This window comes from Oncorhynchus kisutch, linkage group LG7 (genome assembly GCF_002021735.2).
Source record: "Oncorhynchus kisutch isolate 150728-3 linkage group LG7, Okis_V2, whole genome shotgun sequence".
Lineage (NCBI taxonomy): Eukaryota > Metazoa > Chordata > Actinopteri > Salmoniformes > Salmonidae > Oncorhynchus > Oncorhynchus kisutch.
The window spans coordinates 46,803,643-46,818,279 of NC_034180.2; the positions used below are offsets into that span (position 1 = coordinate 46,803,643).

Genomic DNA, 14,637 nt, shown 5'->3' on the forward strand with positions numbered 1-14,637 from the left:
TGATGTTGGGTGGTTGAAGGGTTGAGAGTGAGTTAATGATGTTGGCTGGTTGAGGGTTGAAGGGCGAGTTAACGATGTTGGGTGGTTGAGGGTTGAAGGGTGATTTAATGATGTTTGGTGGTTGAAGGGTTGAGAGTGAGTTAATGATGTTGGGTGGTTGAAGGCTTGAGAGTGAGTTAATGATGTTGGCTGGTTGAGGGTTGAAGGGCGAGTTAACGATGTTGGGTGGTTGAGGGTTGAAGGGTGATTTAATGATGTTTGGTGGTTGAAGGGTTGAGAGTGAGTTAATGGTGTTGGGTGGTTGAAGGGTTGAGAGTGAGTTAATGATCTTGGCTGGTTGAAGGGTTGAGAGTGAGTTAATGATGTTGGGTGGTTGAAGGGTTGAGAGTGAGTTAAAGATGTTGGGTGGTTGAAGGGTTGAGAGTGAGTTAACGATGTTGGGTGGTTGAAGGGTTGAGAGTGAGTTAATGATGTTGGCTGGTTGAAGGGTTGAGAGTGAGTTAATGATGTTGGGTGGTTGAAGGGTTGAGAGTGAGTTAATGATGTTGGGTTGTTGAAGGGTTGAGAGTGAGTTAACGATGTTGGGTGGTTAAAGGGTTGAGAGTGAGTTAACGATGTTGGCTGGTTGAAGGTTTGAGGGTGATTTAATGATGTTGGGTGGTTGAAGGGTTGAGGGTGAGTGTATGATGTTGGGTGATTGAAGGGTTGAGGGTGAGTTAATGATGTTGGGTGGTTGAGGGTGAGTTAATGATGTTGGGTGATTGAAGGGTTGAGGGTGAGTTAATGATGTTGGGTGGTTGAGGGTTGAAGGGTGATTTAATGATGTTGGGTGGTTGAAAGGTTGAGGGTAAGTTCATGGTGTTGGGTGGTTGAGGGTGAGTTAACGATGTTGGCTGGTTGAGGGTGCGTTAATGATGTTGGGTGGTTGAGGGTGAGTTAATGATGTTGGGTGGTTGAAGGTTTGAGGGTGCGTTAATGATGTTGGGTGGTTGAGGGTTGAAGGGTGATTTAATGATGTTTGGTGGTTGAAGGGTTGAGAGTGAGTTAATGATGTTTGGTGGTTGAAGGGTTGAGAGTGAGTTAATGATGTTGGGTGGTTGAAGGGTTGAGGGTAAGTTAATGATGTTGGGTGGTTAAAGGGGTTGAGGGTGTGTTAATGATGTTGGGTGGTTGAGGGTTGAAGGGTGATTTAATGATGTTTGGTGGTTGAAGGGTTGAGAGTGAGTTAATGATGTTGGGTGGTTGAAGGGTTGAGAGTGAGTTAATGATGTTGGCTGGTTGAGGGTTGAAGGGCGAGTTAACGATGTTGGGTGGTTGAGGGTTGAAGGGTGATTTAATGATGTTTGGTGGTTGAAGGGTTGAGAGTGAGTTAATGATGTTGGGTAGTTGAAGGATTGAGAGTGAGTTAATGATGTTGGCTGGTTGAGGGTTGAAGGGCGAGTTAACGATGTTGGGTGGTTGAGGGTTGAAGGGTGATTTAATGATGTTTGGTGGTTGAAGGGTTGAGAGTGAGTTAATGGTGTTGGGTGGTTGAAGGGTTGAGAGTGAGTTAATGATCTTGGCTGGTTGAAGGGTTGAGAGTGAGTTAATGATGTTGGGTGGTTGAAGGGTTTAGAGTGAGTTAACGATGTTGGGTGGTTGAAGGGTTGAGAGTGAGTTAACGATGTTGGGTCGTTGAAGGGTTGAGAGTGAGTTAACGATGTTGGGTGGTTGAAGGGTTGAGAGTGAGTTAACGATGTTGGGTCGTTAAAGGGTGAGAGTGAGTTAACGATGTTGGGTGGTTGAAGGGTTGAGAGTGAGTTAATGATGTTTGGCGGTTGAAGGTTGAGAGTGAGTTAATGATGTTGGCTGGTTGAGGGTTGAAGGGCGAGTTAACGTTGTTGGGTGGTTGAGGGTTGAAGGGTGATTTAATGATGTTTGGTGGTTGAAGGGTTGAGAGTGAGTTAATGATGTTGGGTGGTTGAAGGGTTGAGAGTGAGTTAATGATGTTGGGTGGTTGAAGGGTTGAGAGTGAGTTAATGATGTTGGCTGGTTGAAGGGTTGAGAGTGAGTTAATGATGTTGGCTGGTTGAAGGCTTGAGAGTGAGTTAATGATGTTGACTGGTTGCAACTGTGTCCATCCATTCAGTTGTGCATGCAGGTCTCGTAGGTTGGCACCAAGTATTTAATGTTGATGAAAGCGTCCTCTCCCTCGCAGCGCTCACACACCTCCAGGGTCTCCTAGATCAGCTCTCTGATGTTCTCCCTCTTCTGCTGGCTGTAGTCAAGGCCGTCCCCCAAGTTGACTGTGGACCAGACAGGGAGATTTAGTTTAGTTTATTTCATGTACACAGCTAGAAGCTGAATTGCAGTACACAAACTAGTAATCCTAGCTAGGTAGCCACTCCTCTCCTCTCCTGGGTGTTAAGGCTGAGGGGAAGGGGGTGTTGAAAATGTACAATTGTTCTCACAGTAGCAGGACTGTCTCTGAGTGACAGTGATACAGAAATACATTCCACCGGGACATGCTAAATCATTCCACCGGGCCATGCTAAATCATTCCACCAGGCCATGTTAAATCATTCCATCAGGCCATGCTAAATCATTCCACCAGGCCATGTTAAATCATTCCACCGGGCCATGCTAAATCATTCCACCAGGCCATGCTAAATCATTCCATCAGGCCATGCTAATTCATTCCACCAGGCCATGTTAAATCATTCCACCGGGCCATGCTAAATCATTCCACCAGGCCAAATCATTCCACCAGGCCATGCAAAATAATTCTACCAGGCCACAATAAATCATTCCACCAGGCCACGCTAAATCATTCCACCGGGCCATGCAAAATCATTACACCAGGCCACGCTAAATCATTCCACCAGGCCATGCTAAATCATTCCACCGGGCCATGCTAAATCATTCTACCAGGCCATGCTAAATCATTCCACCAGGCCACGCTAAATCATTCCACCGGGCCATGCTAAATCATTCCACCAGGCCACGCTAAATCATTCCACCAGATCATGCTAACTCATTCCACCGGGCCATGCTAATCATTCCACCTGGCCATGCTAAATCATTCCACCGGGCCATGCTAAATCATTCCACCGGGCCATGCTAAATCATTCTACCAGGCCATGCTAAATCATTCCACCAGGCCACGCTAAATAATTCAACCAGGCCACGCTAAATCATTCCACCAGGCCATGCTAAATCCTTCCACCAGGCCATGTTAAATCATTCCACCGGGCCATGCTAAATCATTCCACCAGGCCAAATCATTCCACCAGGCCATGCAAAATAATTCTACCAGGCCACAATAAATCATTCCACCAGGCCACGCTAAATCATTCCACCGGGCCATGCTAAATCATTACACCAGGCCACGCTAAATCATTCCACCAGGCCATGCTAAATCATTCCACCGGGCCATGCTAAATCATTCTACCAGGCCATGCTAAATCATTCCACCAGGCCACGCTAAATCATTCCACCGGGCCATGCTAAATCATTCCACCAGGCCACGCTAAATCATTCCACCAGATCATGCTAACTCATTCCACCGGGCCATGCTAATCATTCCACCTGGCCATGCTAAATCATTCCACCGGGCCATGCTAAATCATTCCACCGGGCCATGCTAAATCATTCTACCAGGCCATGCTAAATCATTCCACCAGGCCACGCTAAATAATTCAACCAGGCCACGCTAAATCATTCCACCAGGCCATGCTAAATCCTTCCACCAGATCATGCTAAATCATTCCACCAGGCCACGCTAAATCATTCCACCGGGCCATGCTAAATCATTCCACCAGGCCATGCTAAATCATTGCACCGGGCCATGCTAATCATTCCACCAGGCCATGCTAAATCATTCCACCATTCCATGCTAAATCATTCCACCAGGCCATGCTAAATCATTCCACCGGGCCATGCTAAATCATTCCACCAGGCCATGCTAAATCATTCCACCGGGCCATGCTAAATCATTCCACCAGACCACGGTAAATCATTCCACCAGGCCATGCTAAATCCTTCCACCGGGCCAAGCTAAATCATTCCACCAGGCCATGCTAAATCATTCCACCAGGCCATGCTAAATTATTCCACCAGAAATAAACAATAAAAATGATCAATAAACACTACACTCTCAAAAGTTCCAAAAGAATAAAGACATTACACATGTCAAAATATGTGCAAATAGTTAAAGTACAAAAGAGAAAATAAATAAACATAAATATGGGTTGTATATAAAAATGTTCTTTGTTCTTCACTGGTTGACCTTTTCTTGTGGCAACAGGTCACAAATCTTGCTGCTTTTTAATTTCACCCAGTAGATATGGGAGTTTATTAAAATTGTGTTTGTTTTCTAATTCTTTGTGTATCTGTGTAATCTGAGGGAAATATGTGTCTCTAATATGGTCATACATTTGGCAGGAGGTTAGGAAGTGCAGCTCAGTTTCCACCTCATTTTGTGGGCAGTGTGCATATATCCTGTCTTCTTTTGAGAGCCAAGTCTAGGTTTGGGTCAGTCACAGTGGTCAGGTATTCTGCCACTGTGTACTCTCTGTTTAGGGTCAAACAGCATTCTGGTTTGCTCAGTTTTTAATTTGTCAAGTAATTATCTTTTTGTTTTCTCATGATTTGGTTGGGTCTAATTGTGTTGCTGTCCTGGGGCTCTGTGGGGTCTGTGTTTATGAACAGAGCCCCAGGACCAGCTTGCTTAGGGGACTCTTCTCCAGGTTCATCTCTCTGTAGGTGATGGCTTTGTTAGGGAAGATTCGGGAACTGCATCCTTTTAGGTGGTTGTAGAATTTAATGGCTCTCTGGATTTGGAAAATTAGTGGTTATCGACCTAATTCTGCTCTGCCTGCATTATTTGGTGTCTTACGTTGTACATGGAGGATATTCTTTCAGAATTCTGCATGCAGTCTCAATTTGGTGTTTGTCCCTTTTTGTGAATTATTGGTTGGTGAGCGGACCCCAGACCTCACAACCATAAAGGGCAATGGGTTCTATAACGGACTATTTTTAGCCTGATCCTAATTGATATGTTGAATTTGATGTTCCTTTTGATGGCATAGAAGTTCCCTTCTTGCCTTGTCTCTCAGATCGTTCACAGCTTTGTGGAAGTTACCTGTGTTGCTGATGTTACGCTGAGGTCTGTATAGGTTTTTGTGTGCTGTAGGGCAACGGTGCCTAGATGGAATTTGTGTTTGTGGTCCTGGCGACTGGACCTTTTTTCGAACACCATTATTTGTGTCTTACTTGGATTCACTGTCAGGGCCCAGGTCTGACAGAATCTGTGCAGAAGATCTAGGTGCTACGTTAGTTCCTCCTTGGTCAGGGACAAAAGCACCAGATCATCATCAAACAGTAGACATTTGACTTCAGATTCTAGTAGGGTGAGGCCGGGTGCTGCAGACTGTTCTAGTTCCCTCACCAATTCATTGATATATATATGTTGAAGAGGTTGGAGTTAAGCTGCATCCTTGTCTCACCCCATGGCCCTGTGGAAAGAAATGTGAGTTTATTTTTGCCCATTTAACCACACACTTGTTGTTTGTGTACATGGATTTTATAATGTCGTATGTTTTTCCCCCCAACACCCCTTTCCATCAATTTGTATAGCAGACCCTCATGCCAAATTGAGTCTAAAGCTTTATTGAAATCAACAAAGCATGAGAAGACTTTGCCTTTGTTTTGGTTTGTTTGTCAATCAATTAGGGTGTGCAGGGTGAATACGTGGTCTGTCGTACTGTAATTTGGTAAAAAGCCAATTTGTCATTTTCTCAATACATTGTCTGCTGTTAATGATAATGTGGAGGATTTTCCCAAGGTTGCTGTTGACTAATTTCCCACGGTAATTATTGGGGTCAAATTTGTCTCAACTTTTGTGGATTTGGGTAATCAGTCCTTGGTTCCACATATTGGGGAAGATGCCAGAGCCAAGGATGATGTTAAACAGTTTAAGTATAGCCAGTTGGAATTTGTGGTCTGTATATTTTGTAATTTCTTTGAGGATACCATCAACAACACAGGCCTTTTTGGGTTGGAGGGTATGCATTTTGTCCTGTAGTTAATTCAATGTAATTGGAGAATCCAGTGGGTTCTGGTAGTCTTTAATAGTGTAACGGTTTTCCTCCTCTTCTGACGAGGAGTATGAAGGATCGGACCAATGCGCAGCGTGGTAAGTGTTCATGTTATATTTATTAAACTGAACACAAAAGTAACAAGCCGCAAACACGGCAAAAACAAAACAGTCCTATTAGGTGACAAAACAGGAAACAACTACCCACAACCCATAGTGGGAAAACAGGCTGCCTAAGTATGGTTCTCAATCAGAGACAACGATTAACAGCTGCCTCTGATTGGGAACCATACCAGGCCTAAACATAGAAACACAAAATCATAGAACAACACACAGAATGCCCACCCCAACTCACACCCTGACCAAACTAAAATAGAGACATATAAAAGGAACTAAGGTCAGGAGGTGACAAATAGTTGATTCTAAGATTTGTATTTGATCATGTAAATGTTTTTGCTGTTTGTTCTTTGTTAAAGGACCAAAAAGATTTGAGAAGGGGTTTACCTATACATCTTGGTTTTGGATAGATAACTCTTTGTGCTGTTGTTTGTTTAGTGTTTTCCAATTTTCCCAGAAGTGGTTAGAGTCTATGGATTCTTCAATTACATTGAGCTGATTTCTGACATGCTGTTCCTTCTTTTTCCGTAGTGTATTTCTGTATTGTTTTAGTGATGCACCATATTGTAGGCATAAGCTCAGATTTTCCGGGTCTCTATGTTTTTGGTTGGATGGGTTACTCAATTCATTTCTAAGGTTTTTGCATTCTTCATCAAACCATGATTTTTTTTTTGATTTGATAGGGAAGCTGAGAGGTCAAATATACTGTTTAGGCTTTCTACTGCCAAGTTTACACCTTCACTATTACAGTGGAACTTTATTCCAGGAAGTTGTCTAAAAGGGATTGAATTTGTTGTTGCCTAATTGTTTTTTGGTAGGTTTCCATCCTTCCATCTATAGCATTTTGTAATATTATTCAGTTCCTTTAGCTTTGATGCCTCATGATTGAGTATTGCTCTGTTCAGGTAGACTGTGATTTTGCTGTGGTCTGATAGGTGTTGTCAGTGGTCTGAGTGTGAATACTCTGAAAAACTCTGGGTTGAGGGCAGTGATAAAGTAGTCTACATTACTACTGTCTAGAGATGAGCTATAAGTGTACCTACCATAGGAGTCCCACGAATCCTACCATTGACTATGTACATACCCAGCATCTGACTATGTTGTCGTAATTGTGCCTAGGGGGGCATATGGGGGAGGGAATGCTGTCACCTCCAGGCAGGTGTTTGTCCCCCTGTGTGCTGAGGGTGTCAGGTTCTTGTCCAGATCTGGCATTTAGGTTGCAAAAAACTAGTACATGTCCCTGGGCCTGGAAATGATTGATTTACCCCTTCAGGATGGAGAAGCTGTCTTCATTAAAGTATGGGGATTCTATTGGGGGGATATAGGTAACACACAGGAGGACATTTTTCTCTGTTGAGATAATTTCCTTTTGAATTTCTTGCCTAATGTAAAATGTTCCTGTTTTGATTCATTTAATAAGAGTTAGGTCTACTCTATATCAAATTAGCATACCCCCTGAGATAGTTCCTTCCCTGTTTCTCACCTGGTAGTTTGGTGGATGGGACTACCAGCTTTCTCTAACTTAGAGGGCGACCAGTGGGTCCATCTCCTCTCTACCATGTTTCTTGTAGGATGACAATGTCTGTATTTCCGATTTATTTGGTGAAGTCCAGGTTCCTGCTCTTTAGGCCAAAGGCAGATGACCTCAGGCCTTGGATATTCCAGGACGATATAGTGAAGGCTTTGTGTTCCATAAAGTGTCCAATGTTGTTAGTCATGTGGTTTGGCCTCAGACCAGTAAGTGTGAGCAGAGCACGCTGAGCATCTGGTACCTGCCATTGGCTTGGGCTATTGTAAGAGTGGGGGTTGGGCCTATTTGCCTGCACACGGCCTGGGCGTATGTGTGACTTCCATGTTGAGGCCCTCTCTGCGGGAGTGGGGGGCATGGGGTGGGCAGGAGGGACATAGAGCTGATCTGAGGGGGCCTAAATGGGGTGTGGCCATGGTTGACTTGTAGGGGTGTTCACTGGTTGGGTTGGGGGTGTGGATGTGGCTGGTGGTGCTTTGGTCTGGATGTAGGTCCTCTCGGCGTGGGTCCTGTATGTGTAGGTCTGGGGGGTGGACCTGGTCATAGAGGCTGTTCTAGTCCAGGGTGGACCTGGTCATAAAGGCTGTTCAAGTCCAGGGTAGAGTGGTGGGCACTGCTGCCTTGTAGAGGTGGACCTGGTCATAAAGGCTTTTCAAGTCCAGGGTGGAGTGGTGGGCACTGCTGCCTTGTAGAGTTGGACCTGGTCATAAAGGCTGTTCAAGTCCAGGGTGGAGTGGTGGGCACTGCTGCCTTGTAGAGGTGGACCTGGTCATAGAGGCTGTTCTAGTCCAGGGTAGAGTGGTGGGCCAGGTAAACCTTTGGTTTTGAGGCACAGTCACAGGAAATACTTGGTTTACCTGCTGTGTGGTAGCAGGGTGGAAGTCTTTTCATGGTAGCTGGGTGGAAGTCTTTTCATGGTAGCTGGGTGGAAGTCTTTTCGTGGTAGCAGGGTGAAAGTCTTTTCATGGTAGCAGGGTGAAAGTCTTTTCATGGTAGCTGGGTGGAAGTCTTTTCATGGTAGCTGGGTGGAAGTCTTTTCGTGGTAGCAGGGTGGAAGTCTTTTCATAGTAGCTGGGTGGAAGTCTTTTCATGGTAGCTGGGTGGAAGTATTTTCGTGGTAGCAGGGTGGAAGTCTTTTCGTGGTAGCAGGGTGAAAGTCTTTTCATGGTAGCAGGGTGAAAGTCTTTTCATGGTAGCTGGGTGGAAGTCTTTTCGTGGTAGCTGGGTGGAGATCACCACTTGTGTGTTGGGGAAAGTAGAGGAAGCTTTTTCAATCACTCCCTTGAGTGCCGTGGCCACCCTTTCCTGCTGTGTTCTCAGGTAATTTGTGCATATGTGTATTATCATGTGACTGGGTGAGCCTAGTTGGTCCTCAGACAGAAGGTCTAGGGCGCGCTGGGTGTTTGGACACCAGAGTTTAGACACTGTGTGGTTGGGGGCAAAAAATATTTTCTGGTATGTATTTCCCATTTGAGTCCATAAGGAGTACACTCTGACTTGTGTATGTCCTCAGTGGGTGTGGGAGGGTTGTCAGGAGGGCTATCAGGGTGGCTGACAGGGGGGGCTCAGAGGGGGTGGGATCCCCTGGGCTTGTGGTTCTTTGTTTGTCTGTCCTGCTGTGGTGTCGAGGCTATGGTCAGGGTCTGGGGTGGACTGTTCTGCTGTGATGTCGAGACTTTGGTCAGTGGCTGAGGTGGACTGTTCTGCTGGCTTCTCTGCAGGGGTGGCTAGCTCTCTAATGGGTTGTTCTCTGTCACATTCCACCCCCCCTCACCCTCTCCTCCAGCACTCTAATCCTCTAGTGCTCTGTTCTTCTCCTGCTCCTGGTCTTTCTCCTGTTGATGTTGTCTCACCTCAGTCCAGAGTGCAGATATGTCTCTCTCCAACTCCAGCTCTCCGGGTCTGGTTGAGGGGGTGTCGTTGAGCTGGACAATTTTTTGTGCTGACTGGAGTGTGTTCACCTGCTGTTCCAGGTCCACCAATCTTACCTCAAGCTGGGTGAATGTATCCTTAATTTCAATGAGGGAGTAATACTCTGTGCTGGGAGGTTGACTTTCCGCTTGGGGTTGCTCATCTGTGGGGTTGTATAATGAAGAGGTCTGGTGTTATATCCACGGAGTGGTGGTGTCTTTCACAAGAGAGAGCTTATCCTGATGAACTATCTCTGTACTCTCTCTGGCTCTATAACACAGATTGAACTCCACGACACTCACAGAGAAACAGACACTGAGAACTTGCTATGGTTGTAGGCAAATTATGTAGAATGTCCTGAGGTGAAATTAATGATTTACATAACTAGAATTAGCAAAAAAATACATTTAGATACTTGTTCTTTAAAACACACACAAGATGCACACATGCAAGGGCATGTAATTACACATGCAAGGGCATGTAATTACACATGCACGCATGCACACACACATGCATACACACAAACAGTGTGCAGACATCACTCTCTGTCTTGGCAGAAGAGAACGTTTCAGTATTTTCTGTAGTGAGGAGTGATTTGTAATGCGGGACATGCAAATAGAGATATTGTGGGAACACATTGACCTCACATTAGAGACTGAAAGAGATAGGCACTCCACCTGAGAAGAGTGTGTGTGTGTGAGAGAGAGAGAGAGAGAGAGAGAGAGAGAGAGAGGAATCCTACCTGCCTGTTATTCCTCCCACTTCAAGGGGGACCCCTCGCGCCCCTCACTCACAAGCCCAATTAGGACTGAAGAGAAGCTCTGAAAAGTCTTATTTCACTGTCTCTCACCTGTTTTCTTTCTTTCTCCCTCCTCCTCCAACCTTCCTCTTTCTTTTCTCACCCTCTCTGCTAGCTGCTCATTAAAACACAAAAGGGGCTAGTCACATAAAAAGGAGCCTGTTAAGCAATAACTGTCTCGCACACTCAGAGCTGCCTAGACTGGCGGGGTTCTAGGAGTCTGCTTCCTCTGTTTCTCTGAAGGTTTGGGCTCCTCCTCTTTTTACACGATTTGAGACATTTTGGACACCACATACTGTAAGGTTGCCTACAGTACAAGTTTAGGATGTTATCAAAGGGCGATTACAGTATAGCCTAACACTTTTTAAATAACCTATATACAGTGCCTTGCAAAAGTATTCATCCCCCTGGGCTTTTTTCCTATTTTGTTGTATTACAACCTGTAATTTAAATGGATTTTTATTTTTATTTCATGTAATGGACATACACAAAAAAAGTCCAAATTGGTGAAGTGAAATATAAAAAACAACTTAATAATAACTTAGTAATAAAATAAAACCAGAAAAGTGGTACGTGTATATGTATTCACCCCCTTTGTATATGTATTCACCCCCTTTGTATATGTATTCACCCCCTTTGTTTATGTATTCACCCCCTTTGTATATGTATTCACCCCCTTTGTATATGTATTCACCCCCTTTGTATATGTATTCACCCCCTTTGTATATGTATTCACCCCCTTTGTATATGTATTCACCCCCTTTGTATATGTATTCACCCCCTTTGTATATGTATTCACCCCCTTTGTATATGTATTCACCCCCTTTGCTATGAAGCCCCTAAATAAGATCTGGTGCAACCAATTACCTTCAGAAGTCACATAATTAGTTAAATAAAGTCCACCTGTGTACAATCTAGGTGTCACATGATCTGTCACATGATCTCAGTATATATACACCTGTTCTGAAAGGCCCCAGAGTCTGCAACACCACTAAGCAAGGGGCACCACCAAGCAAGAGGCACCACCAAGCAAGAGGCACCACCAAGCAAGAGGCACCACCAAGCAAGAGGCACCACCAAGCAAGAGGCACCACCAAGCAAGGGGCACCACCAAGCAAGAGGCACCACCAAGCAAGAGGCACCACCAAGCAAGAGGCACCACCAAGCAAGAGGCACCACCAAGCAAGAGGCACCACCAAGCAAGAGGCACCACCAAGGAAGAGGCACCACCAAGCAAGAGGCACCACCAAGCAAGAGGCACCACCAAGCAAGAGGCACCACCAAGCAAGAGGCACCATGAAGATCAAGGAGCGCTCCAAACAGGTCAGGGACAAAGTTGTGGAGAAGTACAGATCAGGGTTGGGTTATAAAAAAGATCCGAAACGTTAAACATCCCACAGAGAACCATTAAATCCATTATGGTGGGGGTATGGTATTTGTGCATCTGTAACTTTCTCACTCATCATTATTCACGATTAATTTAGGATTATCCAAAATCATGGTAGGATCCACATTAATGTAGAAGTGTTTAAACACATATTATATTCAGAGTTACAATAAAAGTGACTCCAAAATGACACTGTTATTTACCATTCATTTCTATTGGGCACAAAATAACATGAAACACAGCCAAAACATGATTGCAGAGTCACAAGCTTGATGTAGTCATTGTGTGGTATGAATACGAGACAAAATATGGAACTTTTGACTACTTTAATACACATAAGTGAATTTGTCCCAATGCCTTTGGTCCCCTAAAATGGTGGGTCTATGCATAAAAAGTGTTGTAATTTCTAAACAGTCCACCCAATATGGATGAAAATACCTTCAAATTAATGCCGACATTATGCACATGAACCTGAAATTCATTGTATAATTGTATAAGAGGTTTGTCCTCTTTCAGCTTTCTAAAGATGATGGAACAAAATGGCTGCCATTCTGAGTCCAACCATTCAGCTTTCCAAAGATGGAATAACATTTCTAGGGAGGAAATGGCTCTTGTCAAAGTCCGAAGATGCTTTTGCAACTGACTGACGGCCAATAGTACTGGACAGGGCTATACTACAGGCAAACAGAAGATGTAAAGGCAGAGTATAGATCCAAAATATCCCTCCATAATCTCTATGCATGTGTGTGTCTGGTACCTAGGCTAACAGCCTGTCCCCTCTTTCCATCTTTATAAAATCATTCTAAGAGCTCAAGCTGGGCCGGAGGACCATAAAACCTTAATAGGATCCAAAACTGGATTACAGAAGTGGGAGTGAAGCACTGTAGTTAAATCTGCTCCCAAAGGCCATCAGAGTGGGAAAGGAAGTAAATGTGTGTTTGTGGTTGTTTGTGTGTAAAGACATTTCTGACAGTGATCAGAGCAAGAACACAGTGCAAATTACAAACAGGATAAGACGACCAGCGTTGGTCCGCGTTATTAACAATTTACAGTACATCTTCTCCTACAACCATATGCACTCACTCAACACACTCCGAGAAAATACACTACATCACCAAAAGTATCAAGCTCATCCAATATCTGAGTTGCTCCCCCCTTTGCCGCTATAACAGCCTCAACTTTTCTGGGAAGGCTTTCCACTGGATGTTGGAACATTGCTGCAGGGACTTGCTTCCATTCAGCCACAAGAGCATTAGTTAGGTTGGGCACTGATGTTGTGCGATTTGGCCTGGCTCGCAGTCTGCGTTCTAATTCATCCCAAGGGTGTTCGTTGAGGTTGAGGTCAGGGCTCTGTGCAAGCCAGTCAAGTTTTTCCACACCAATCTCAACAAACCATTTCTATATGGACCTCACTTTGTGCATGGGGGCATTGACATGCAGAAACAGGAAAGGGCCTTCCCAAAACTGTTGTCACATTGTGTGCTGTAGCGTTAAGATTTCCCTTCACTGGAACTAAGGGGCCCGATCTTAGGCTTGTGTGCGCCTGCTCAGCCATGGAAACCCATTTTATGAAGCTCGCCACGAACAGTTCTTGTGCTGACCTTGCTTCCAGAGGCAGTTTGGAACTCGATAGTGAGTGTTGCAAGGACTGATGATTTTTACGCGCTATGCATTTCAGCACTCAGCGGTCCCGTTCTATGAGCTTGTGTGGCCTACCACTTCATGACTAAGCCACTGTTGCTCCTATTCGTTTCCACTTCACAATAACAGCACTCACAGTTGACGGGTGAAGTTCTAGCAGGGCAGAAATGTGACAAACTAAATTGTTGGAAAGGTGGCATCCTATGACGGTGCCACATTGAAAGCCACTGAGCTCCTCAGTAAGGCCATTCTACTGCCAGTGTTTGTCTATGGAGATTGCATGGGTGTGTGCTCGATTTTATACACCTGTCAGCAACAGGTGTGGCTGAAATAGCTGAATCCACTACTTTGAAGGTGACACACCTACTAATTCAAGGGTTTTTCTTTTTACTATTTTCTACAATGTAGAAAACATCAAAACTATGAAATAACAAAGTGTTAAACAAATCAAAATATATTTTATATTTGAGATTCTTCAAAGTAGCCAAACTTTGCCTAGATGACTGCATTGCACACTCTTACCATGTTCTCAACCAGCTTCGTGAGGTAGTCACCTGGAATGCATTTCAATTAACAGGTGTAGCTTGTTAAAAGTTCATTTGTGGAATTTCTTTCCTTCTTAATGCGTTTGAGCCAATCAGTTGTGTTGTGACAAGGTAGGTGTGGTATACAGAAGATAGCCCTATTTGGTAAAATACCAAGTCCATATTACGGCAAGAACAGCTCAAATAAACAAAGAGAAATGACAGTCCATCATTACTTAAAGACATGAAGGTCAGTCGATCAGGAAAACTTCAATAAATACAGCCTCAAAAAGCATCAAGCGCTATGATGAACTGGCTCTCATGAGGACCGCCACAGGAAAGGAAGACCCAGAGATACCACTGCTGCAGAGAACAAGTTCATTAGAGTTCATTACAGCCTCAGAAATTGCAGCCCAAATAAATGCTTCACAGAGTTCAAGTAACAGACACATCTCAACATCAACTGTTCAGAGGAGACGATGGGAATCAGGCCTTCATGGTCGAATTGCTGCGAAGAAACCACTACTAAAGGACCAATAATAATAGACTTGCTTGGGCAAAGAAACACGAGCAATGGACATTAGACCAGTGGAAATCTGTATTTTGGTCTGATGAGTCCAAATTTGAGATTTTTGTTTCAAACCGCTGTCTTTG

At 44.4% G+C, this 14,637-nt stretch overlaps 1 pseudogene; it reads right to left on the reverse strand.

Annotated features, from left to right (window-relative positions):
* Nucleotides 1-1,177: 1,177 nt before the first annotated feature.
* Nucleotides 1,178-14,637, reverse strand: part of LOC109878071 (parkin coregulated gene protein homolog) — a 226,394-nt pseudogene continuing 212,934 nt past the window's right edge.